We start from the raw sequence: 27,244 nt of genomic DNA, 5'->3' as shown, positions 1-27,244 counted from the left end.
AGAGGGGGGAGGAGATAAGTTGTATAAGAGTGGAGTGGAGATAAGTTGTGTAAGAGTGGGGAGGAGATAAGTTGTGTAAGAGGGGGGAGGAGATAAGTTGTATAAGAGTGGGGTGGAGATAAGTTGTGTAAGAGTGGGGAGGAGATAAGTTGTGTAAGAGTGGGGAGGAGATACGTTGTGTAAGAGTGGGGAGGAGATAAGTTGTGGCAGCTGCAGTTTTATTTGTGTCTGTGAGAACGTTTTTGACACTATAAAGCATCCGTAGTTTATGATGAGTTTTTCTTATGCAATTTTGTATATGTAGGTCGAATGTAAGATTATCATCCACTATCACCTATGAGAAGTAACTTTAATGGTTGTATTATCAAGAGAGAGGACTTTAAATTTTGTTTTTTCATGAGAAAGGATTTTGTGAAAAAAACAGCAGTTCGGTCTTTTTTGGATTGAGCATGAGTTGTGGGTTCTGAAGCCATGTTTCAGTAGCTGTTAAAGCTTCCTAAGTATTTTTTTGGAGGTGGACCATATTTTCAGGTGTGCAAATAGAGAGTGACATCATCTGTATATTGTATTAGGGTGGCCTGTTGTGTAGAAGTATAGAGGATGTTGGTGAAAATGTTAAAGAGGAGGGGACCAAGGACCAAACCTTGTGGTACACCAGTGGTGACTGCGAGGTAAGGAAAGATCATGGAGTGCCATTTTGCCAACTGATATCTATTGAACAAGTAGATTTTGAACCACACAAGGGTGGGCTGAGAGAGACCTAGTGGGGACATTTGCAGTAGAAGTTTGCTGTGACAAACTGTCAAAGGCTTTAGACAAGTCTAGAAATAAGGACGAGACTAGTTTGCCATTATCTCTAGCTTTATTAACAGTATCTATATAGGTTAAAAGGGTGATGCTTGTACTATGGGAAGGACATAACCCATATTTAACAGTTATAGGAGTTCTTCCTGTGGAAGAGAGTCTAGCAATTGTTTTTGAGTACATTTTTTAAGTATTTTGGTGAAGAGAGATAAGATTGCTATATGTCTGAAGTTATTAATGTCCGTTGAATTTCCTCCTTTGTGTAGAGGGATAATGTGTGACTTTTTTCAGAGAGAGGGAATGTGGGATTCCTGGACTGACCTATTTATAAGGATTGTGACAGGAAATGCAATCCTATTGGCTGCTGTTTTTAGGTACCCGTGTGAAAGATCATCAGCTGAGCAAGAGCATGGTTTAAGTTTGTTTAGGAATGGTTTTATATAGGATGTGGGCGTAGGTTTGAAGGTGAAAGTGGATGGTAGTGCTATGTGGCTATTGGACAGGGTTGGGATTAGATGTTGAGGAATCCTTGGTTAGAGATGCTATACTATCTAGAAAATAAGAGTTGACCTGTATTGACGTTTCTAGTGGTGAGTTTTCAGGAGATGGGTTTTGGTTGCATTTTTGGCTGGGATGTAAGATTTCTTTAATGGATGTCCACATTTTTTTAGGGTTGTGTTTAGTATTATTCTGAAAAATATTGTGGTATTTTTTTATTGTATTAATTTATTTGCTTGGTAAGTACAATTGCAAAGCATTCTGAAGTTTCCAAGCTATGGAGGTGTTTTATATTTTTGCCATTTTTCCATGCTTTTTCTTTATCTTGCATTAGCATTCTACTCTTTTTGAATAGCCAAACTGCATTATTTGTTTTCGGTCTCTTCTTTCTAGGAGGTGCAAGGCTATTTAGGATATTTAGAAAAGTCGTAATGAATTTAATTACAGCATCATCTAAGGGAAGGATTTTTTGGGAATGCCATTTAATAGATGATAGTGTAGAAATGAACATTTCTGGATTAAACTTGGAAAGGTTATGTATCATTTTATAAATATGCTGTTTAACTGGATATGTGAGATGTCTAGTGATATAGACTGGGAGATGATCACTGACAGAGTATGACATTGTACCAGAGGTGGAATATTTGCGAGGCTCTGATACTAGGATCCAGTCTAACAGAGAACTGATGTCTTGCTATAATGTGTGGGGCTATTAATTACTTGTGGTGAAACCATAGACGTTCATTCTAGATGAAGGGGAGTTACAGTTTATGTCCACTCAATTGTCATTCACATCACCTAGTAATATTGTTTCTTGTGGAAATGTTATGGATATCCAATGTAGGATATCTTCCAGTATAGCTGTATTGTTGCCAGTAGGAATATAAAGGACAGTAATACGTCTTTGTTTATAATTGTTTATTTTGAGTAAAGCAGTAAGAAGCTCTGCTGAACTGAATTTTGGTATTGATTTGCTGTAAAGGGAAACGTGGTAGGTATTGGGAAATATTAAAGCATTACCACCACCTTTCCTCTTTAAACAGTCATTATGGATGATATTATAACCAGGAGGTATAACTTTATAGTCATTTATGCTGGGTTTAATCCAAGTTTTGGTTACACCAGGAACATCAGGCTTATGTTGGGTAATCCAGGCATGTAGTTCAGCAGTTTTATTTTTTATACTTCTAGAATTTATTGCAACAAAAATTAGATCACCAGGGTTGGGGACTGACTATTCTTGGATTACAGAAGTCGACTGGGATTAGGGTATATATATATATATATATATATATATATATATATATATATCTCCTCCTAGAAATAATTTTAGTATATTGGGAAATTATGCATACTTGTTTTTTAGAGAGGGTTCTTGCATTTAATTTTATTTGGGTTTGTGTTGAAATGCAATTAAGGTTAATTCTAGAAAAACAAATCTCAAACGGCTACAGGTACACTGAGGTGCCAAAACTGCAACAATAAGAATAGAAATTCTAACCTATTTGTCCACCCACTTTGACAAGCTACGCTGCCTTCTGTAATTTCCACAAATGTATAATTTGCTGGTGGCTACTGGCTGCTCTAATCCTATTTTGACATGAGATAATATTCTTATGTAAAAGTAAGATTTAAAAGTGTGCTGTTACGGACAAAACGTATGCTGTAACAGCTGATGCTGTCTCCTGTCTGAACGTGTGGCTATGAAACCTGTTATTTTTCTGGCACTGCAGTTAGGGTGGGAGCTTTCCTACTGCCTATTATAACATTTTAATTATTATTTTTATGTTGCTGGCAGCTGTTCCCGGACTTAGTCATTTCTTAGTTAGTTAGTTAGTTAGTTAGTTAGTTAGTTAGTTAGTTAGTTAGTTAGTTAGTTAGTTATTTTGGTTTTACAAAGGTATAATGAGTCCTGGATACAGGATCTAGCTAGGGTTGCCAACTGTCCAGAATTCTTCCGGACTGTCCAGAATTAAGGGACACTGTCCAGAAGAACGGAAAATGCCTGTTGTCCTAAAAAAATGGTGCACTGTGCACATTTGCATTTAGTTTAAAAAAATTACATTTTTTTTTCTTTAGGGGCGTTCTTCTTTAAGAATGCCCTTTGCATCAGGGTGCAGATGATGAAAACAGTGTCTTTGCGACTGTTTACATCTGTCTACTCACTGTCTTCCATGTGCGCGGAATTTGAATTATAAAGAAGACGGACTGTATGCTGAAACGCCCCAGGTAAAGCACGAGTTTGTCTGGTGTTTGCTCTGAGTTTTCTCTAATCCAACACTGTGGCACATGTAAGTTCCGTTTTTTTTTTTTTTTCCCTCAGCTCATACTGTGTTATATTTTAATGGGGCAGGGTGCTGCAGTCCTGAGTATGTCCTCCTATGATGCCTAGTAGTAACTATCAACCTGTTTTCAGTTTGCCATCCATTCCCTGTTGCAATATTACTGGCAGCTTACCATTTTTTAACGTAACATAGCCAATCAGTTCTTCAAGGGCAGCATGCATTGATTTGTAGATGAAACACTAAAATATAACATTGTTTGCTAGCAGCAACTTTTCATTAGTTGCAGATCTCTTTAATGTGGAATTTAGATGATGTTTTACTTCTGCACTCTGCAGAGATTGCGCATATTGACTGATATTGGTGGATTTTAATGACATAAGTATGAGTGGCCATTTATGGTTGAAATGTTCTGAATTGGGCAGTTTTGTCATTATTGGTTCATGTGTCTTGTTTCAATGCTTACTGGCAAAATGTTTACAACTATAAATTTAACACACAGTCTAACAAGTGGTGCTGTTACTGTCATCACATCATCACTGTCAAAAATAATAAGGCTTGTTGAGGGCAATGTGTTTGTGTGTGTGTCTAAAAGCTGCAAGTTGAATGTTAGCCATATGTTTTTCATTTGCTTATCAATGAGAAATCAGAAGTGTACAGAAAAGTATCTACCATTTTTGAGAGGTAGTTGGTATATGAAAAGAGCACCTATAGCATTACTTCTGCCTGATTACTGATGAGGCTTGTTGAGCAGCAGTGTCTGTCAAAGAGCAATATGGCTATCTTATTTATGTGAAGACTTCACTGTCACATTTCATCTGATGATGTACCCTCTCTAAAGGGGCATGCATAGTCATCTTGGACAGTATGTATGTGGGTGTTTTATACTCAAGTACCCTATTAGAACTCTCTGGATTTTTAGTGTGAATTGGTTTAAGGGAACTAACATATGGCCATTTTCTTACGGTTAACATGTCCAACATTTTAGAGGATTGTGTTGCCACAGCCTGGCAACATATGCTATTTAAGTATATTAGTAATATGCCAGTTTTGTTTCATTAGAGATTCTACATGAGCATGAGCGTACCAGTTTTAAAGTTGTGATGGCTGCTAATTCATGTCTGCTAGCTGTTATTATGTATTAAAATTTAACACAATCAGGAAGGTGAATCAAAGAACTTTTGCTTGGCTTTAAAAATGTGTGCAAGGGGCCTATGATTTGAAAAAGCCCAAAGGTAAACTTAATCCACCACTGACCAGATGCATTTTCTTTGAATGTAGGTTTCAATGCTGTTTCAGTGAATGTGAGTTTTAAAGGCAAAGAAGTATTAAAGCTATGTCTGTTTATGAGAGACTGTATTGCTTGTTTAGCAAATGTCTATTAGTGTTTGTGCTGTAAAATTTGAAATAAAAGTTTTACATTAAATCCAAGTATCTGTAATCATTGTGGAAGTAAAGCCGAAAACAGTATGCACACAGAGTTTTGAACAGTATTTATGGCAACTGGGGAGAAATGGAGAGATAGCCAAGTAATGGGACACCGGAATGGCTGCGTATGTGGGGGGGGGGTGCATGTGTGGGGGGGTACCGCATTTTGCTTTCATGTACATGTCCAGAATTTTTGACATGAAAAGTTGGCAAACCTAGAATCTAGCAGAAAGTACAAAATCATGTGACAGATACTCATATTTAATGAATACAGGTGCAGAGTTTCAAGTACTCATTAAATATCAGTTATTTTCTAGAGTTCACTCTCTGATTTTTTTTACTACATTTACATAATGGGCTAAAGGGACTAGGTCAGTAGCAAACACCTTTCTCCCAGTCACACGTCATCACCATGCTGGCTGTGATTACTTGAGTCTACACAGGTTTGCAAACAGTGTTTGGCAAGCAGGTAGACATCACCTGAATGTAATGTAAGTTTAAAGTATTAAAAATAAGAAAGATTTTATTGGCATTTGCAAGTTTCACTTGCATGATAATACATCTGTGAGAGAAGCAACCTCCCAGGAAGCTTTGCAAGGTAGGAAATAGTCTACATGATATTGAAAGATAATGCATGAGATGTCTGGCTAATAATTTTAGAGTTTTTAAAGGAAACTGCTATAAAAGGTGCCTAGCAAAGAGGCCTAATAATAGTAAAATATTTTCATGATTAATACATTGTGAATTTCATATGAAACTGTTATTTAGAAAGGAGCAGAGATAACTGATTTCCATATTTAATCAAGCCAAAGGCAGTGGGAGGTTGTCTGTAATGTACTATATATGGGTATGAGCCTTTAGATATGTCACTCCTAGTATTGTTGATTACCTGTGTGAATCATGTGATTAATTTCCAGCACACCGTTCTGTTGCTGGATGTAAACCTGAGGTAGCGCCACATATCTTCATGTCCAAAACATTCCTTCATATTTTTAATACTAAATGCTACATAAAATCATAAATGAAGCAGGAAAAAATTATTTTGTGTTTTGTTTGAGAAATAGTGCTGTTACAGCCTCCAGGAAGCTGTTCTTTCTGTACAAGGTAGTTTTTCCAGGAAGTGGAAATTATGGATCCAGGAGATTGATTTATTCCCAACTGTGAGTAGAGTATCTGAACAGTCTGAAAGGTAGAATTTGCTTTATTCCTACATGTCTTAGTGAAAATACAGTGACTTAGTTGTACAATCTACCCCTGCCTCACACCTCTAGGATCAGGGATTCACTCCCGACTTCTAATGTTCTTCCTTCATCTGCATGGGTTTCCTATGCATACAAAAGTCTTCATCCGCATCCCAAAAACATGCTGATTGATTGGTACACTAATTGTCCACAAACATATATGGAAGCCTCTAATTCCATCGACTTTCACTTTGTTGATTCATTTGTCTCGTTACTTGATTTATTTTGTTTACTTTATGTCAATTCCTTCTACAGTCGAGTTTTCTATTCTCAACATAATCTGTTTGCATGCTGTTGCACCTTTGTGGCAAAAGTATGATCGTGGATTTAGACTATATAAATAAGTGAAGGCTATTTTCATCTGAATTTTCTTGACTATTCTTTGTATGGGAACCTGTAATTTTGTTCAAATGTATAATCTTGTGACATATTCAGAAACATAGACGAGTATATCTAAAGAAAAAAAATCCCTTTATCAGGGCATGGTGGAAGATGTGAATATTTTTCCTGAAGAGACAGAAACATTTCAGAATGTATACGTAAGAAAGTATCAGTAGCATACAGGGCACTAACACAAGGGGCACAGCAAGGTAGGGTAAAGGGGGAAGCCTCCTTTGGTACAAGATGTCAGGGAGCACTATTCTCAGTTCTGACAATACTGTGTGCTTCTGCAATTTGTTTGCGGCCAAGTACATTACCAGCATTCAGAAATGGATGCCACTACTGCATTTTCTGTTATAGCTGAGAGCCAGTTCAGGGTATAGAATTGTTTTTGTTGTTCCTCAGCACAGATTGGAGAGAATGGACCTGGCTTGCTCCATAGGTATGAAGAGCCAGACTAGGGAACTGACCCTTTTTTTTTCTGCTATATCAGGGAATGGCAACAGATGGTAGATAAGCAAGTTGCAGCTTTGTTTAAGACCTTCAAAGAAAAAAAATCCAGGGTTTGCTAAAAGTTAGTCATTTTTCAAAATGTTGGACAGCAGTTACGTGAACTAGGAAGGTCGAAAGGCTGTTTTCAAGTTTACGTAACTCTGATCTGGAAAATGTGCACTCGCTGTCATGAGGTCGACATTCTGATTGGAGATTGCACTACAGTAGGGATCGGGAAATTTCCCCTTTTCCTCACTGTAGTGTGATCTCAAAGTTGGAATATATAATTAACAGGGGGTGTTAGGGTGCAGGGGCCTCCCCTGCAAACATTTGTTGGAAATCAAGAGACATCAAGGTAAATTGGGTAATGTCGATAATGTCAAACTTGAATTATCGACATTACTGTTTTCGTTGTTTTGAGTGAGTGATGTTTTAATTTCTGGCTTTTTTAGAGTAAGTCATTACTTGAACAACTGTGTTTCAGTGTTTTGATACTAAACCATTTTAGTCAGGTAAATGACCACCCAATAAATGGTAGACTGATGAATGCAGTCTACTTGAATGCAGCTCCCTGGACATGCAAATCCAGGAATGTTTTCCAAGAATCAGCTGTACCGTGGGGGTCACTATAATGTGAGCTGTCTTTTTTTTCCACTTTTGCAATAGCTGGGAAAACATGAAGTTTGCATGTATACATAAAAAGGTGTGAGAGGCAAAGCTGCCACATGTGGAGTTGCAGAAGAGCTTACAGCTGCAAGTTTTTCTGCCACCTACACTTTGGTCAGGATTATTGTTTTCATGAGTTTGTATTACATATTTTGAGGCTGACAGGATATGCCTTAACTTGTAATGCTGTTATATATAAATTTCCCTTAAAAACAAAAATGTTTCAATACAATGGCTCCAGAATGTAAAGTGATTCTCAAGACTTTAAATTTAGACTAACAAATCAGGCTCTACTAGGCACAAACACATAAGAGAGGTATGTAAAAAACTGTCTTGAACAGTATTTTTCTAGAATGTTGGATCTAGCCTTTGGTAATGGCTTAAAATAAAATATCCAAGTTCAAAGTTTGTCATGGCTGTACTCAAACAACCCTCCCCAAATCCAAATTGTCTTGCTGTCTTCACACGAGGAATTCAGTAGACCTCCTCAAGTTCTGAAACTCTTAAATTATACTAAAATCTCTTATGTATTACTGAAAATATTTTTACTGTCATTTTTTCTCACAGATTGAATGTTGTTACCTTATTCCATTTACAGTAAGCCTACACAGATGCTTTATTCAAAGCTGCTGGTTTTCACACGTGTTTAGTAGGTTAGAGTTTAGCTACTTCATTAGGGAAACATGACTGGCATAATGAGGAGGTTAAATTATGTGAACATTTTAAAAATTATCTTACTAGTGGATGAAAATAAATGATAATAGTTCCAATGTATAATCTCTCTTCTGAGGACTGTTTCCTGATTAAACAACCGAATGACAGGCCTCAAACAAGATTTCTTGTTATTCTTCGAGGAAGAAAACAAATGTTTTAATGAAACATGAAAAGGCAAGAGAATCTTTATAAAGATAATTGCTATGCTCATTATCATAATGTAAGACAGCAAAGCCGAAAAACATTTACCAGTAAAATTCAAGGATCATAGCTGAAGTATTCAAAGCATGAAGAATGCCTTGTGTACAATTAAAGCACTTAGATGCTGTAGAAAAAACAGTTGCACGAGATGTCTGAACTACAAGAAATTCTTGACTTTGCATTTAATTTTGTTTTCTTTATATTTGGCGCTGTGCCATTTTTTTCATTTAAGCTTTTAATTTACTTAAATTGTAGTGGGAATATAGGGGGAAAATATAGCAAGTATAATTTTTTCAAAGCAACAACTCCTTCAATGAGTGCACTGGGGTATTATTTATATACTTGTGGTGGGATTTGATCACAAAGCATAGATGAGTGAGACAATCCACACCAGAAGTGGATACAGCATAGTATGACACATACATTACCATAGATTATTCTTATAAAACTAAATATATTTACATTTAGAACTCGGTCTTAAAAAAATTTACATGTAAAATTAGTTCAGAATAAATAGAAAGTACTGATGGCCACCTGGCATTGTAAAAGTCAGATGATCCGACACCATAGTTTTGAGACTCTAGACAATGAGCTACTAGTGACTATCATCCTGTAGCCATGGGTTTGATACTTACTAACTCTAACTGTGCCCCTAACCCTAACCCCACACCTCCCCTACAAAAAAAAAAAAAACTTTCTGTAATGCTACCACAAATCAAACAAATTAGAGGCTAGTGTCAAGGGGGATTTACTGTAAAGATTTCTTTTTGCCATCTTTAATATGCTTCATGTTTTAAGTGTTTGATACTGTGTTTTTTCCCATATGATGTCAGATGTCTTGTGTTCACTATTGTGGTATTGCAATGAATCATATCTTAACCATATACACACACACACACAAATACACACACACACTGTTATAGGCAGTCTGGAGAATTACAATCCTTTTGGTGTTTCAGCTTCTAAATAGCTTTTAATTGACCTTTGCATTAAGTCTAGTTGTGTTTTTGTTGAAATATAGAGGCATAGTAAAAAGGTTTCAGAGAGATGGCTCCATACATTGCTGAGAAACAAGAGTACAATTAACAAAAGTTTTTGAGACACAGAAAACAGCAGCTGCATGTTACCAGACAGGGTAGGAAAATAGTATCTCCTATGTTTCAGTGTTTTGGCCGCCAATGTACTGCAGAGGGATATACCTCTCAACATCTAAGTGGGAGAAGCAGGGACAAAGCAAGAAGTAATGAGGGGCAGAGGGACAAAGTCAGGAACAGAAATATAATAATGCACTGTCACTCACACAAATGGTAGAATAACAAATTATACATCAGCAAGCATTTTTTTCCTTGCCTCCTAACTTTGCATACTATTGATGTATTTTCTGTATATAGCCTCTTATTTATAGTCTGTTCCTAAAAACAATTTTGATTCTCTGTCATAGCACTGACAAAGTCAGTGTTATACTCTGTTTCCTTTGGAAAGGCAATGCTAATGTAAAAATAAACATGACAGTTAAGGGCATCCTTGACAGTGACCAGGACCAGTGCCCCCTCAAAGAGGAGAAAAAATAAAAATATAAAAATCTTCTTTAAATTGCTCTAGTTATGGGTCTACCTAATTTATAAAGTAAAGTATGTCCCTGTTGCTGTCCGTTTCACTCCCTCAGTACTTCTATCTTTGTGGCTGACCCTTGTTTTGACAAGTTGCATGGTACGAATTTTGGAATGACTTGAAGTATAAAACAGATATCTGTTTTACTTGTTACTGACTGCCATCCCTAACATCTCTCTTAACTTCTTTAATCAAAAATCAGAGACAAAGCTAAAAAATAAATGGGGGGAGGCCCCATATCAGGGACATTATTTAAATATTACAGTAATTCACTGAAATATTAATAGACCAATGGGTTTTGCATCAACATGCATTTTCTGAGCAATAAGAAATATGAAACTCTAATGTCTGGCATTACTGACTCATTAAAATCCTCAATGATTTACCAGAAAATCAAATATTTTATAATGGATAGGGCAAATATATGAGGCAAAACAGAGCTGCTCTGTAACTCAGTTATAGTTGAATGGTAAGGTCCTCAGTGCTTTACCCGACACTACAAAATGTACAAGAAAGGCACTAAAAGTGTTGGGCACAATCAGTGTATCACGTATTAGGAATGGATGGAGGCAAACCTATAATGCGTTGCCTGACTCAGTAAAATACCTCCACTGAATATGCTGCTGTGAGCTACCCCAGCTTATGGTGCTACCCCAGCTTATGGTGCATGGTGTTAGACAAACACAAACTACCCCAGCTTATGGTGCATGGTGTTAGACAAACACACAAAATACCAGCTAGCCTGTCTTCTGTGTCTTGGCTTCTTCAGACTTCACTTGATGTTGGTGTTGTGTTATGTGTAATACACAAGTATGGATAATGGATGGAGGCTAACGTTTCTGGGAATGGCAGGCATTGTGGTTGCTGTTGAAGACAGTGGATCACTCCTGCACCAGCGTAGCAATCAAGGAGATATAAATCAATATCCTGACCGCTCAGTGGGATGAAACATCAGTCTAATGCAGTTGATGTTTGGCAGCAGCAGCATCCTGTGTCTCAGCAATTTAGAGACCATACTGTTTGAAAATAATTTGGCAACTGTGCTTTTAGAAACTTTTCTGCATTAAATCTTCTATTACGTTTCTTTACTCTATTTTAAAGTCATTGCATAGTAGAGCTAGAAAAGTTGTTTTCTTTTATAATCTCAGCACATTATTTTTTTGCAAGTTGTCATAATTTGCTCATTGCTGTTATGTTTGAAAGAGATTAAGACTTGATCCAAAGCCCACCCCATGCCTTATCCCTTGCCTCACCACTTTTCATAACTGAACATATGGTTTGTCTATTCATAAAGCCTTTTGTCATGCTGGTAATAAGTATATAACTAAAGAAGATGCATGCAGCAACATTGGAACAAATGTTTAACAGAGTATACCAAGTAAAATCATGTTTCGTGGTTTTATTAATAAGTTAGTGCAATTATAAAAAATATATTATACAAAAATATACGGTAGAAACATATATTTCAGTCTCACAGGAAGACTGAAGTAACTTACCTAGCCTGCACATTTCTGTGCCATCTGCATATTCTGCAAATTCTTCTCAGCCAACCCTTAATATATAGTTACTTAACTTTTCCTCCACTCTTCTCAAGATGAATCACATCTGCCTTCTTCCTGTCCTCAAGCACTTTACTGTCCTGTCATGATCTGTCAACAGTGTTACAAGTATTAGGTGTTCTCCCCCTCTCAAGCATTCTAGGGTGAATCCCATCAGATTCAACATCCCTACTTACAGTTAGATTTTAAAGTTTTATTTTTTATATGAAGGAACTGGACTCATTCCAATTTCCTTACCACTTGTATTGACTGGTTATGATCAATATTTCTCCTAATGCATACGTACTGAATAGAGACACTGACTTAGTAGCTCACTTTTCTGCCCATCTCTCTTCTATTTCCTCAGTGTCACTGAAGAAGTTAGCATATTTATGTCATTAGGACAGGGATGTAAATACCAGTTGATTATTGTTTCACTTTATATTTATTTTGTTTCCTTTCTTTACTAATACCTGCAAAGTTGCTCTGTTACTCTGGATCCAAAGAATTTCAGTATCTTACTAGAGGAAACAGATAAATAACAAATAGGCATGTTTTACCATTTCAGAAATTATTGTTTTACCCAGCTATGTGAATTTGTGCTGTTGAACTTTGACATGTAAGAGATTAATGTCTGCAAGTGATCTTAAAGGGTAGTTTTATCTTGATGTTTTGTGCAGTATGAATGCTCTTGCACCACATTAAGTATATATTAATATTTTACAATTTAGTCAATGCCATAAAGACTTGATGTGGAAGCCATGTTGATATGATTGTGATTACTGGACTTGACTTGTTCCCAGTATGTACTTCATGTCATCATGATATGAGCTACTTTTTGCCTTTCCTTTTCCTTCACTGTCCTGTCATCACTGACTTAGAATTAGACTTCATTGAATCCTGATATTCTTTGAGTACCTACTGAAACAGTTTTCATTGAATTTATTTATTTGTGTCTTATAACCAAAATATTACATTTATGACTGAAAGAACTAAGGGATATTGACTATAAAAAAATCAAGAAAATGAGCCAGTCTTACATTTTAAACAGGGGAATTAAACACAAAACAATGTGGTTGACCTTGAAATAAATACACATCAAAGGATGTTATTTAAAAATCCTTTTCGTTGTCTCTTGAGCTGCTCTGGCATGAACAGTGTTGCCATGACCCTTACCTGACAGGATGTGAACAGTGCAATACTGACCTTACCTGACAGGATATGAACAGTTTTGTTTTGACCCTTACCTGACAAGACGTGAACAATGCTTACCTGACTTTACATTACAGGTTATGAACAGTGCTACCCTGACTCTTTCCTGAGAGGATACTGTCTGTTTATTTTAACTGTGGAGCTTTTCTCCCCGGGCCTCTGCTGAAAATTGACCTACATCCAGTCAGACACTCCCGGTCAACAAATATAAATAAATAAATACATAAATAATATGAACCATGCTCCCCTGACTTTATCTGGCAGGATATGAACAGTACTGGCATGAACCTAACCTGATAGGATATAAACAGTGCAGGCCAAACCTTCCCTGACAGGATATGAACAGTGCTGTCTTGACCTTACCTAACAGGATATGAACAGTGCTGCCCTGACCTAACCTGACAAGGTTTGAACAGTGCTCCACTGACCATTACCTGAAAGGATATAAACAAAGCTTCCCTGACTCTTACTTGACAGAATATGAACAGTACTGCCCTGACCCTTACCTAACAGCATGTGAACAGTGCTACCTTGACCTTTACTTGATAGGATGTGGTCACTGTTTACCTGAGCCTTACCTGACAGTATGTGAGCAGTGCTGCCCTGACCCTTGCCTGACAAGATCTGTACAGTATCTTTCTGACCCTTGCCTGACAAAATGTGAACCGACCTGCCCTGATCCTTACCTGATAGAATGTGAATAGTGTTGCCCCGACCCTTTCCTGACATGATATGAACAATGCTGCCCTGAGCTATCCTAATGTCATATAAACAGTACTGTCCTATTTCATTCCTGATAGAATGTGTTCACTGCTGTTCTGAATCATATCGACATAAAAATGAATTACCAGAGCCTTATCCAGGTATACTCCACATTAGCTAAGGTATACAAATTTAATTTTAAGTAACCAATATTTTTCCAAAAGGCACAAAATGTTCTAGCATTAATCATATAACTAAATCATATTAAAATGTGCAAGTGATTCAGCAAAAAAGTTATGTATCCTGAATTATGTTTGTTATTTTACAAGTTATCAAATTAAGGTTTTCTATTGTTATAATTTTTGTGTATGTGCTGCATCTTTAGCTCTCTGTTTATAGGATCATAATATCATAGAAGTTAAAAGATAAGTAAGTCAAAAGACTAGTCATGGTGTGCCTCCTGCTTCCAGAATGGCAAAACACGTAGGGTCAGGATGAGTTTGTGTATATCCATAAAATCCATCCAGTCATGTCAAAAAATGAAGAAGTCACTCTGTTTAATCTATAGAGACAATTTGTTTCTATAACCACTGGGTAATAAATCTATCCCTCTAATGTGCTTTATCTGTGTGTTGGTGGTTGTTTAAATCCTTACTCTGAGTATTTGTGATAATCACATATAGGGTCCTTATCAACTTACTGGAAAGCAAAATACAGAAAGTTATAATACTGAGTGTACAATACTGAAATGTTAAAATCTTGAAATCAAAGTACCTACTATTCTACATGTGTAGACAGCTGGACTTGCCCTCTTCTCCTTGCAGGACAAGGTCACAGAGGAAAAACCAATCAGTAAAAAGTACAAGAAAAATCTAGCCAAGCTAGATTTTCCATTGTGTGATTCCTTAAAACCTTTTTTATTGGAGGAAAAATGGAATGTATGCAAATGACCGCTTAAGGACATCAGGTCAGCTAAATGAATTTTTTTCCCTTTTTAAGTCTGTTATGGACAAATTCAGGCCAATAAAGCCAACCCCACTATATGTTGATATGCCTGTTTCAGCCTTCTTATATGTTCAGCAACATAACATAAGTAGACTGTTTGGCTAATCTTTGGAAACACAGGGTTGTCATACCCAGCTGATGTCCATAACCATTAGAGTTTCTACAAAATATCCCAACTAGCAAACTAAAACAATGAGTAACAAGGTCACACAGAAAAAAAACAATCAGTAAAAACTACAAGAAGAATCTAGCCAAGCTAGATTTGCCACTATGTGATTCCTTAAAACCACTTGTGTTAGAGGTAACATGGGATATATGCAAATGACCCCTTAAGGACATCAGGTGTTTCAGCTATATGGCAGTTCTAAATGCCCATAATGACTTACCATCTAATGTAACCAAAAGTGTACCATTAATGTCAGTTTAGTCTCAAGAGCATGTATAAAGGGATTGTAAAAGCTGTTTAATGTCTCTTAACACTGTATATGTCTTCTCTAAGACAGGTCTAATAATTTTTTCTACATATATAGACAAGGTCTCCATCAAACAACCCCTCCCAGAAACAATAGGTCTCATCAATGGGTTGATGGGGTGTTTGTGTATTTTGGGGTGTCCATACAATACAGGAACTAACAGGGAGTCTGCCTTCAAGTAATCATACAACTCCTTAGTAATGTGACCACTCATATGACAATCATACAGCTCGTTGTACAGATTACAAATAATGCCCTCTAGATCTTTCTTACTAATACTAAAATATGTAGAAGCATCAGATAATTAATGAATCATGCTGGTATTATAAAAGTCACTGTCCATGAGCACTATGGCTCCACCTTTATCTGCTGGACAAATAACAAGATTCTCCATTTCTTTTAAACACACACACACACACACACACACACACACACACACACACACACACACACACACACGTGTTAGTATCTCGAAATGAAAGTGCTAAAAGTGCAGTTGAGTGAAACTGCACTTGACCGAATTTGAAATGTGAAATCTGCGGTTGTGGTGGTGGTGCGCTATGTGGGATTTGCTGTGTTTGTAAGGTTCAATGTGCTGTGGGTATGGGTTGCCTGCTGTTGTGTGGATATATCTGGAGATTCAGGTAAGTGTAGTTTTTTTAAGGGTTTTGGGTAGAGATTTGAGTGTATGTGAGTGTGTTGGGAAGTTTAAGGTGTAGGTTAGGGTAGGTAGGTAAGAGTGTGAGTGTGTAAGTGTTGAAAGTGATGGTGTTTGTACATATGTAATGTGTGTTTGTGCAACGGGAATGTTGAGAGTGTAGTAGTGGATTTAGTGTCTTTGTCTTTTTAATGTGACCTCGAAGTTAGTATATATAAGTAGCAGGGGTGGGGGGGCACAACCCCCACATGGGGGGGCAGGGGGAGTATGCCCCCCTTGCTTATATGTAGGGTAAGTGAGTGTACTTGTGTTGTTGTGTTTGTGTGCGTTTTGTTGGTTTGTTGTAGTATGGGGAGGAAGGTTTATGTATGTTTGTTTATGTGGTGGAGGGTGTATTTAAAAGTCATGATTTTGAATTTTACGCTTTTGGGGTTTTACATATTGTGAATGTTCAGCTTTATAGTCTCGAGATACTGAAATCTGAGATGTCAGTATTTTGAGATTATCAAGTGAATCCATACATATATATACACACACACACACACATATATATATATATATATATATATATATATATATATATATATATATATCTATATATATATATGTATGAATATATATATATATATATATATATATATGTATATATATATATATATGGGTTCACTTTACAATCTTGAAATACTGAAATCTCGAATTTCAGTATCTCGAGACGAAAGTGTCGAAAGTGCAGTTACTCGAAACTGCATATGAGCGAATATTGAATTGTCAAATCTGCGGTTGTGGTGGTGCACTATTTTTAGTTGTGGTTTACTGTGTCTGTAAGGTGCAGTGTGCTCTGGGATGTGGGGATGGCTGCCAATGTGTGGTTATAATTGGATATTCAGGTAAGTGTTTTTTTTTTGTTAAAGGGTTTTGGGTAGGAATTTGGTATTATGTGAGTGTGTTTCGAAGTTTTAGGTGTAGGTTAGGGTAGGTAAGTAAGAGTGTGACTGTGTAAGTGTTGAAAGTGGTGGTGTTTGTACGTATGAAATGTGTGCTTGTGCAACGGGAATGTAGAGTGTGTAGCAGTGGGTTTAGTGTCTTTTTCTTTTTAGTGTGACCTCAGAGTTTGTATATATAAGTAGCAGGGGTGTGTTGGGTTTTATTTGTTCGTGTGTGTGTGTGTTGTGTTGGTTTGTTGTAGTGTGTGGAGGAATGTATTGTATGTGTATTTGTTTGTGTGATGGGGGGTGTCAGAACATTACATACTGAAAGGTTTCGAGCTTTTGTGGTTTCAAACAAAAAAAAACACTTGCTTTTCACGATTTCTGTAATTTGAGATTTTAAAGTGAATCCATATATCTATCTATCTATATATACATATATATATATATAAAATATATATATAGATATATATAAATATATATATATATATATATATATATATATATATAAAATATATATAGATGGGTCTACTATCTTTGATCAAAATACCATTATTTTGAACAAATAAAGTATGACCTTACTTTTGCGAAAATGCACTTCAATGAAAGTGCACTTTTGAGAATTCTAGTTCGGCAAACTGGCAATCTAAATAAAACAGAGTACTACAGTGGGATAAGGGAATATACCTGTTTCCCCACAGTAGTGCGATCTTGGAGTTAGTATATTTAATGTAGTGGGGGCATGGGGGTGCAGGGGGGCTTGTTCCCCTGCAAAACGGAGTTTAAATTGTTATTTTTTATTTTAATTGCTGGTTCGCTGAACTGGAATTTGCGAAAGTTCACTTTCACTGAAGTGCACTTTTGTGAAAGTAAGGTCGTGACTTTCTTTGTTCAGAATAATGTTGTTTCGATCAAAGAAAGTAGACCCATATATATATATATATATATATATATATATATATATATATATATATATATATATGTGTGTGTGTGTGTGTGTGTGTGTGTGTGTGTGTATGTGTGTTACCTTACACAATGTCCTACTACACACTATCTAGCCATCACCTCCTGACACGATTACTCTAAATCTCATCATGCCATTATTCATGAGCAAAAATGCTTGCTTGGCAAGGTTTTACTATCACTAATGCAAATAAGTGACAGATACTTTACATAATGGCATACAGCATTATCAAATAAGCTACTACTTATTATCAGGAGAAGTCGGTTATTAGCTTCTTTCAAAATATTAAGCGGAAAATATCAGCATGGGGTTATGGCAATCAAATTTCTTGGGGGTTGATAAGTCATACTTTTGACAATCAAATCAGTGAACCTATAGTTATAATGTTGTTGTGGAACAGCTGTATTTATGTGCAGGATTTCTTTAATGTGAACAGTACCACTGAAAAAAATATTATTTCTACTAGCTTACCATTTCTTTCAGACATGCATTGAATTAGTTATTGTCTTGGTTGACAAATATATGTATTTTGTTTAGTAGACTGCGTCTTTCCCCTAGAGACATTTCTATTTTAATCATTGCAACAGTTAACTAATTACAATGGGAAATAGAAATGACAGAAATATAATTCTGACTCGCATAGATACAAGACAAAGAAAACTGTAATATGAATTGTAGAACCTGAGAGCTTATTTACGTCATTTCAAAGAGTACTTTTGTGTGTCATTATACAGTGGAATTCAATTAGATCCGATGCTTAGCTTGAAAGACTGATATATGCAATTTATGTTTTATACTGTATTGGACAGAAAACACTTTCTGTCATCATGCACACATGCATACCTACACATACGTGCAAACATACACACGTGCATACATACACACACACAAATTCATTCATGCTCACATTGAATGATGGGAAAAGGAAAAGCATGTTTGCAAAGGTCAAATGTTTGGCTGCAAACTATGTAGCTGGATTTGTGTATGTATTTCAAAAATGTGAAAATGGAGTGATATGCCTTAAAGCTGTAATGTCAGGTACAGGAGGGCACAGACAAGGGAAGCAGATGGTAAAAGTGCTACAAAGAACTTGATTTCATTTCTTCCTCCTCATTTTTGTGTTCATGTTATGTAGATACAGACAGGATCTCAGCTGGTAATTTACCATTCATATGCATACTTACTGAAACCTGCGTAGATAAATGCAGAGACTTACTAGTACAGGGCAGCCAAAGCAGGCTGCTAATAGCAGATGCCATAGAATAGTTTATAAAAATGTCTTTTTGCATATAGCAGGAGAGCTCATAGAAGAGCTGCATGAAATACTTTGAAAACAGCTGACATGTGTAGCGTCACTTTTAAAAAGACTGTGTACACTTATGTATAATGACAGGAGGCACAGTCTCATGGCCTACACCCTAATAGGCACAGTCTCATGGCCTACACCCTAATAGGCACAGTCTCACGGCCTACACCCTAATAGGAACTAGGATAATGGTGACAAGCACAACCCTGCATCTTCACCCTACAAAGTGTAACGTGAATGTGATAGTTGTCATATTACTGACGATGTCTGATGAAATTAATGCTGATTAAACTTCTGATCAAATTAAACATCATACCTCTGATGGTGTTCCATGCTGTTGTTCTGCATTTTCAACATATTCTTTTACAAGTAAACCTCGCAAAGTAACTTTGTAAAAAAATGTGCTTACCTTAATTGTGAAATCATTTTTTGCAACAAATTTGTTTCCTAGGTATGTAACAAAAAAAAATTTACTAGAGCTGAAAATGGTTGTTGTCACACTTGTCAGGTTCTCTGAAGTACTACCTGCATATAGCAGCTCAAGTAGAACAATGAAATTTACAAATCTTAAGGTGTGGACCACAAGATAAATACTGGCTTTAGATGGTTTGGAGGACTATTCACAGTAGAGAGTACATATTTAGTTAGGATAGATAGGATACTCAAAATAAGACTTAAAACCCAGCTGTATGATATAGAGGGATGGGCCCCCTACTACAGCCTAGATGACCTGAGATTGACCAGTGGCTTAGGTAATGGAGGAGCCATGGAAGGAGGGGTACCAACGAGCAGCTTTGCCAGATTGCCCACTTCAGGAAAGAAGGAGATGTTTCTGTTTGTGATATAGACTGATCCTTGGTGATGGGGATATACCATAATCATGAAGGCATATAACTGATAAAAATTGCTGCATCTGATGGGGATGGAGCTAATTAATGTGATACGTGGTGATATATGTGACATCACTAGCTCTGCGCAGTTAGGCAAACTGAAAAAAATCCTTTTGGCATACAGGACCAGCCTCTGTAATGCCATCTTCCCCTGCCCATCATACAATTAGTACAGTCACAGCTGTTGGGGATAGTATAAAAGACACTTAAGGGAAAATGGTCTAGACAAGCAGATGATGGGTAGCTAGGGAGCACACAAATGGGGAACAAAAAATAAGATTCAACATTGTGCTTTATTTAATCAACAAATGAAGCAGTAAACAGCTAGATTCTGGAGTAGAATGTGGTAATGCCACTGTAGGCTGAGTTCTTTTGTAATGCTTTGTTACTGAGCAGCATGGAGTTAAGGCAGTCAAGGATATGGAGCTTTAAGGTGCCTTCTCTTCTGATGCAGCACTGCTTATATGTAACGCACTCAGGACAATTGGGAAGATTTGGGGCTTTTTGTTTGAAAGTGGCCTAATAGTTGTTTCTATGAAGCATTACTCAAAAATTCAAAATGAATGTATCACTGTACCTTATACATGTACCTGGTACATGATTTACTGAAAATATGAGACAGCTTGCTAGAACTAACTGATTTTGTTTACGTATTTTCATATAATGTATGTCATGGAAACTTACACACATCTCACGCTATAAAGCTTCAGTGCAGTAATGTAAGAAACACCAGAAACTCCTTTGTATTTAAATGGGATGTTCCATATTAGACCAAACGAAAAAAACGCCGGCACCAGAAATGAGCTGAGAGAACTGTAAAAACTTTATTAAGCTGAAATACTAGACCGTTTTCAGCACATGGCTTTCATCAGTAGAATAACACCTTGTGTTATTCTACTAATGAAAGCCATGTGCTGAAACTGGTCTAGTATTTCAGCTTAATAAAGTTTTTACAGTTCTCTCAGCTCATTTCCGGTGCTGGCGTTTTTTTCGTTTGGTCTGTCTAGCTTGGTTGCTTTGCACCAGCCGTACTTGCTAGCTTTTTCATTGATTCATGATGTTCCATATTACTCTAAGCCAGAATCAGCTAAATCTGTATATTTTAACTGCATCTTTTGTACTCAAGATTTATTAGGAAATGTTCTTCTATCCTAATTCTAATGTTTTCCAAAAAGTTTTTAAACGATGTTTAAGTGACAGTTACTACTGGCAGTTTTTGAGAGTGATGTATTTGTTTTCTATTAACAGTTGGAAAAAATAATTTTGTGAAAATAAGCTGTTACTAAGGGTAAATCAATAATAAAGTTGAAAGTTGAATTTTATGTGTGCCTAAGGGCAGTACCAAGATAATCCACCAAAACCTACTCACATGGCAAGGTACTATATTCAACAGTGGTATCCACTGTGGTCAGCTGCAGTGGTCATTATTGTAATAGGCATAGCTAACAGAATTTTTTAAGGCAGAAAAGAGAGGAAGTGCGGTTTGTGTTTTGTTCAAGGCATGGGGAAGTTTGTGTTTTGTGTGAGGAATTTTGAAGTTTGTGTTTTGTGTGACGGATGAGGAAGTTTGTTTTGTGTGAGGGTTGGGATAGTTTTGTGTTTTGTGTGAGGGGTGGAGAAGTTTTGTTTTGTGTAAGGGATTGGGAAGTTTGAGTTTTGTGCAAAGGATGGGGATGTTTGCTCCACAAGATTAGTTAAGAAACAACAACTCATCCGCTAGCTTGACCTGTCATTGTTGAACAGTGATTCCTTGAAACTACTTCAAATGAGTCTGCCGATCAGTAAGTGAATGACATTTCCTGATCTGCCCTGCTCTTTTTTTCAAGAAACATCTTTATTAAATGATCACCTATGATATAGGCAAGCATACATTTATATTAGTGAAAACAAACCATATTGACATATTTTCAGTTGCAAACATTATACATCACTTATAATTTATCCAGTCATTGTCAATCAAACATTATGTAGCTCATTCAATTCCTGCTTTCCCTTAAACCTCATTCCACCCCAAAACATTATTCTACATGTATTTTTCCCACAATTCCCATTTTTTCTATGTAATTTGCTTTTACCCTTTTCTAAAGCTCCCACTTCCAATTGTTTAAATGCAGTTACCCTATTCACTGCTTCTAGTACAGTTGGCCCTGACCTGCACTGTTGGGCATATGACATTTTGTGAGGTGGCATCACTGATGGCAGATATGAACCAGGTACTTTTAATGAACTCTGCAAAATCCAAGTAAACTAGAAGATGGGGGGATGTATGGGGTGCAAAACAAGTCATGTGAGGTCTCTCTTTGCACTGTTAAGAAGTGTAGAACAAGTTCAGTTAACTTTCATTGTATAAGTCCTTAAATGATAGTCATAAAAGTACATTAAGAGAAACAACACTTTGCTTCAGTTATCACAGCTAGAGGTTGATTTTTAAGAAGTTGTATTTAGAAATGTCCAGCAGGTATACAGGCAACTGTTAAACGACTTTGCGAGCACTAACAGGCCCTTTAGCTTGCTATAATTTTGTCCATTACAGACCTTAGCTAGACCAATTATACATAGTTAAAACACTGCAGGCACAATTCTTTCAATTTAATCTGGTCAGTTTATGTCTTTCATAAGTACTAAATCAACTGCATCTTAGATCCTGAAATCATGCATTCCGAAATAATCTAAAATAGCAAATGCAAGTGTCAGAACAAAGCATAAATGAAGGAAAACTGTTTTTTTTAATTCTAGTTGCTTAAAACATATCCCTGGTGCCAGCTAATTTACTGATCTCAAGATGGATGCATTTCTTTTACATGTTTTTTGACTGTACCTCATTATGAGCAGCATTCCTCATTTTGAGTCTTAAAAATTCTATATTCCACAATGAAAGGATTTGACACACATTCACTGTTTGAGAGCTTTTTAACACATATCCATAGATAATAATACTCAGTAATATAGAATCATATTAAGTCATCAACAGAGCTATGTTAAATATGAAGTAACAGTTAAGAATCATGCCTTGAGCTTCCTAGCTGAAGCCTTTGGTAAGTGTTCCACCTTTTGCCTATTTGTTCCACATTTTTGGAGTTGAGAGCTTTGATTACTTTATACAGAGGCTCAGGTTCAAACTCTGAAGGTGGAATCCGTCTCCAAAAAGTGGTGAGGAGGGTTTGAAAAATGTTTTGAGAAATGCTGTAGGAGGCATACATCTTTAGTGATGGTCTGGAACACTACACTTAAAAGTATCAAATTCCATCAAAAGTTGTAGCTACTCTCATTGAAACTTATTGTCATTCACCAGGTGCTCCTACACAGTGTGGAAATAACTGGGATAGCAGTGCTATAAATACAGCAAGTGGGTTTCTACCATTTAACAATTTAAAAGTAGTTGTCATTAGTTGCTCTTTTTTTTTTTTTTGCTCTTTAGTTGAGGTCCTGAGGGGGTAAATGGCCTGCACTGGGCTCTAGATGAGCCAGCTATAGCATTGCCTGGCCGACCCCCTAAAGCAGAATGATAGGCTCCGCAAAAGACAGACAACAGCTGTGAAGCAGAAAGATGCTGGCATATGTTCAAGGTGGTGCTTGACCACAGTTATAAAACTGGTGCAATTACATTAAGGTGAGAAGGAAAGGGGGTGCAGCGAACTATAAAAAGCTTTAAAAGCTATCCCATTATGATGGTGGTCGTTATGTCACCATGTCACCCTGTAATGGAAAGTGAACTTGTAAGGGGTAACATTTTAACACTTGGTGTGCACAGGGGAAGCAGGAGTCAAACACATAAATAAATAAATTAAAGAATAAATATATAAATGAATAAATGCATAAATAAAAGAACGGCAGACCGGGTGATATGTTACTTAAGAATGTGTTAGATATTATGCGAAGGAATAAATGTCAAGGACTGACATCTGAAGCCCAGTGGCAAAAGAACTTTAGCAATCCAAAGTTTATGCAGTCTGTGGTGTTCTGTATGACTGATATTGCAGTTGAGAATATTTCATTAATGGTTAAGTACTGCAATCCATCATAAGCTATGTGCCTTCCCTGAACAGAGCTGTGACAGGGCATGGAATTTAGCACTGAAAAGACTGTCTCCCCAGAATGCTAATATAATCTTTATCATCACCCTTAGTAATGCTTCTGACCAGTTTAAATAATTGTATCTTAATATCTTATGATTTTAAAATCAGGCTTTATTCCAGACTTGCATAAAGATGTTGACATTATTCCTTTTTCATTGGACATAATAAATGTGTTGCTGCCAACCTCTATCGTCTTCTGAAACCCAGGTCAAGGCAAAAACAGGAAAAATATGAATATAAAACATTTTATAGTAAAAACTGAAGTTAATGACCACTATAAAAATGTTTCAGACTAACAATATTATTTTTATTTTTAGTAAAAATCCCCCAAAATGTGCAGCAAGTCCATCAAACTTGGTCATCATACCAAAAATAAATATGTATATTACTAATTCAAATCAAAGTAAAAATAGTACAAACAAATAAAACAAAACAGTTACATGAAAAAATGTGAAGAATTTTGAGAAATTTAGGTAAGATATAATAAGTGTTCCAGTTTGATTCATGGTTGTATGAATGTTAATTTTAGTCAAGTGCAATTCAGAGCAAGCAAATAATATAATGTTGTTAAGTAGGTACAACTAAGAGATAAAGTTAAAATCACCAAATGCACAGACAGTATGCAGTTTTTTTCTTTCTTCTTCATAGGTTCATAAGTTCATAGCTTGGTACTAGGCTATCAGCCCTAGGGCCTATACAAGCCTAGCCATAACAATTCCCTGGCTATTTCTTCCCACACCATTTACTTCCCTGGACCCCTGTCGAGCAGGGCGACTGACGTGATCCCCGGGGTGAATTTCCTTTCTCCCATCCAATCATCAAGGTTTCTTTTGAGGAGGGCAAAAGAGGCACTCTGCTTGACATGTATGGGCAATCTATTCCAGAGTCTGGGGAGTCTCTGGGTCAGGAACCTATCCCCCAGCATGTTTTGTTTATTGTGATGACAAGGTTTAGATCCCTGGAGCATGTGGCTCTGCGGGATTGGGATTTCTTTAAGTGTAACATGTCCAACAGCTCTGGGTTTGACATGACCTAGTATGTTAAGCAGAGATCACCTCTGAGTAGACGATATGCGACAGAGTATAGCTGGAGTTTTTAGGCGGTCAGCATAAGGCATCTGCTTTAGGCCTGTAATTCTTTTAGTGAGGTATTTCTGCGGCCTTTCCAGTTGTTGCAGATGTCTTGAGAGGTACATACCAAACGGGGCATTGTATTCTATAATGGGTCTAATGAGGGATGAGTACAGTGGGACAATGACCTCCTTTTTTCTGGATGAAAAGCCCTTAATGATGAGGTGTGCCACATAGAAGGATTTCCTGACTGTTGTGGCGATGTGGTTATCGAAGGTGAGACCACTGTCCACCTGTGTCCCTAAGTCTCTTATCAAATTTTCGGTGTTTAGTGTACTGCCACCTATATGGTAATAAACAAGTACATGTTTTTTCCCAAAGGGGATAACTAAACATTTCTTGGCATTGAGCTTGAGCCCATGGCTCTGGCACCAAGCATCTGTTTCTGTAAGGCCCTTTTGTAGAGTATTCACATAATTTGGGGATTCAATAATGGCTCCCAATTTGCAGTCATCTGCGAACTTTGTTAGCCAGAGTCCTTTAGTGTTGGCCTGTACTTCAGAGAAGTAGATGCCAAACAAGAGCGGTCCCAGGACTGAACCCTGAAGTACTCCATTTGTCACTTGTCTGGAGCTGGATTTGGAGTCGGCTACTTTTACAGTGTGGGTTCTATCAGTAAGCCAGTTAGCAACCCATTGGTTGACATAGGGATTAATGCCCAGCTTATTAAGTTTATCTATGATTCCAGAGTGGGGGATGGTGTCAAAGGCCTTGGCAAGGTCTAGATAGGCTGTGTGGACCACCTTACCCTTGTCCATGGCTCTGGAGACTGATTCGAAGAAGTCAAGCAGGTTCAGAAGACAAGATCGGCCCTTCACAAACCCAAACTGGCTGGGGTCCAGTGATTGAAGGTTGCCAATGCCTTTGTTTATAAGTTCCATGATAATACGCTCAGCATTTAACACTCGGTTAAGCACTTACCTCATAAGACTTTTATTTTGTTGGTCATGTATAGTGGTGTAGTGAAAGTCTGTATTTTATATTTTGCGAGTCATAAAGTGATAACTGTATCGATCAGTTTTATGATTGCCTTCTTCAGTAATTTGAATTCTGTTAGAAAGTACATCTTTAATAGCTTCTTCTCCTTCTGCAATTTCATCATGGCGTCTTTCTAAAAATTCTTTGTCTGTTTTCCTCATCTCTAGTTCATATTTTTTGTCATTAGTTGTTAACCTGCTTACCCTTGTAAGTTGGGCTTTAGCTATGCCCCTAAATACATGCAATGCATGCATACTTATCCTAGATACATAACGACTAACACGAATGTCTTTTCTATGAATGCTAGTATCTATTGAATTCTCATTTCTTTGTAACTCAGCATCCAAAAAAGTTATCTTGTTGTTAGAGCTTGTCATTTTGAATTTCAAAAACTGCTTTAAGTAAACATATTTTGGATAGTGGTCCTGAGCATTTTTTTAATTCAGGGCAATTGAACAGGTATTGAGGCAAGCTAGAGGTGGGGACATTAATAATGCATTAGAGAAAAACTGCAGGCAGACCTGCACCCTGGGCTAAATAGCATTGTTAGTATTAAGCCCATTTTAGTTAAGAAACAAATACAACTGCAATAATATAATTGTGATTAAATGAATGGGTGTGAAGGGTTAAAGTATTTATGAATGATAGATAGTTTTTTATGGTTTTATTTATTAGCATATTTTATCAATTAGTCCTTTTATTGGCTGACTATGATCATGTAATTTTTGATATTTCTTTATATGTAGTGAAAATTTTATATTATAATAGCACTGAGGAAGGGTTATACCCAAAAGCTTTGCTTGTAATAAATTATTTGTGTGTTTTGAGCAGTCTTGGAGTTACGTTTTCTTGATTTATTGCATTCTCCTAATTTCTGGTCAGTCACTGCATTAACTTCGTAGTGGAATTACCTAAATATATGTTGCTTTCTTTCATACTGAATTTTGAGGAAGTTATGTAACATGTCTTACAGTTAAAATGCTCAAAGTTCTGTTTATAGTGTTTTTTGTTATAGTCATGTGCTTAACTATAGTGTTGTTATCATGCTTGTAAAACAGTCTTAACCGT

At 36.7% G+C, this 27,244-nt stretch overlaps 1 protein-coding gene across 2 annotated transcripts in view; it reads left to right on the top strand.

Moving 5' to 3' along the window:
• The window catches only part of BAIAP3 (BAI1 associated protein 3), a 2,552,914-nt gene that overhangs the window by 1,404,481 nt on the left and 1,121,189 nt on the right, over positions 1–27,244 (top strand). The gene's annotated exons all lie outside the window — the stretch shown is intronic.

This window comes from Protopterus annectens, chromosome 12.part0 (genome assembly GCF_019279795.1).
Source record: "Protopterus annectens isolate FY-2018-M chromosome 12.part0, PAN1.0, whole genome shotgun sequence".
In the NCBI taxonomy this organism is placed as follows: Eukaryota; Metazoa; Chordata; order Ceratodontiformes; family Protopteridae; genus Protopterus; species Protopterus annectens.
The sequence above is the reverse complement of the archived record's forward strand: the minus strand, read 5'-3'. Positions and strand labels throughout refer to the sequence as shown.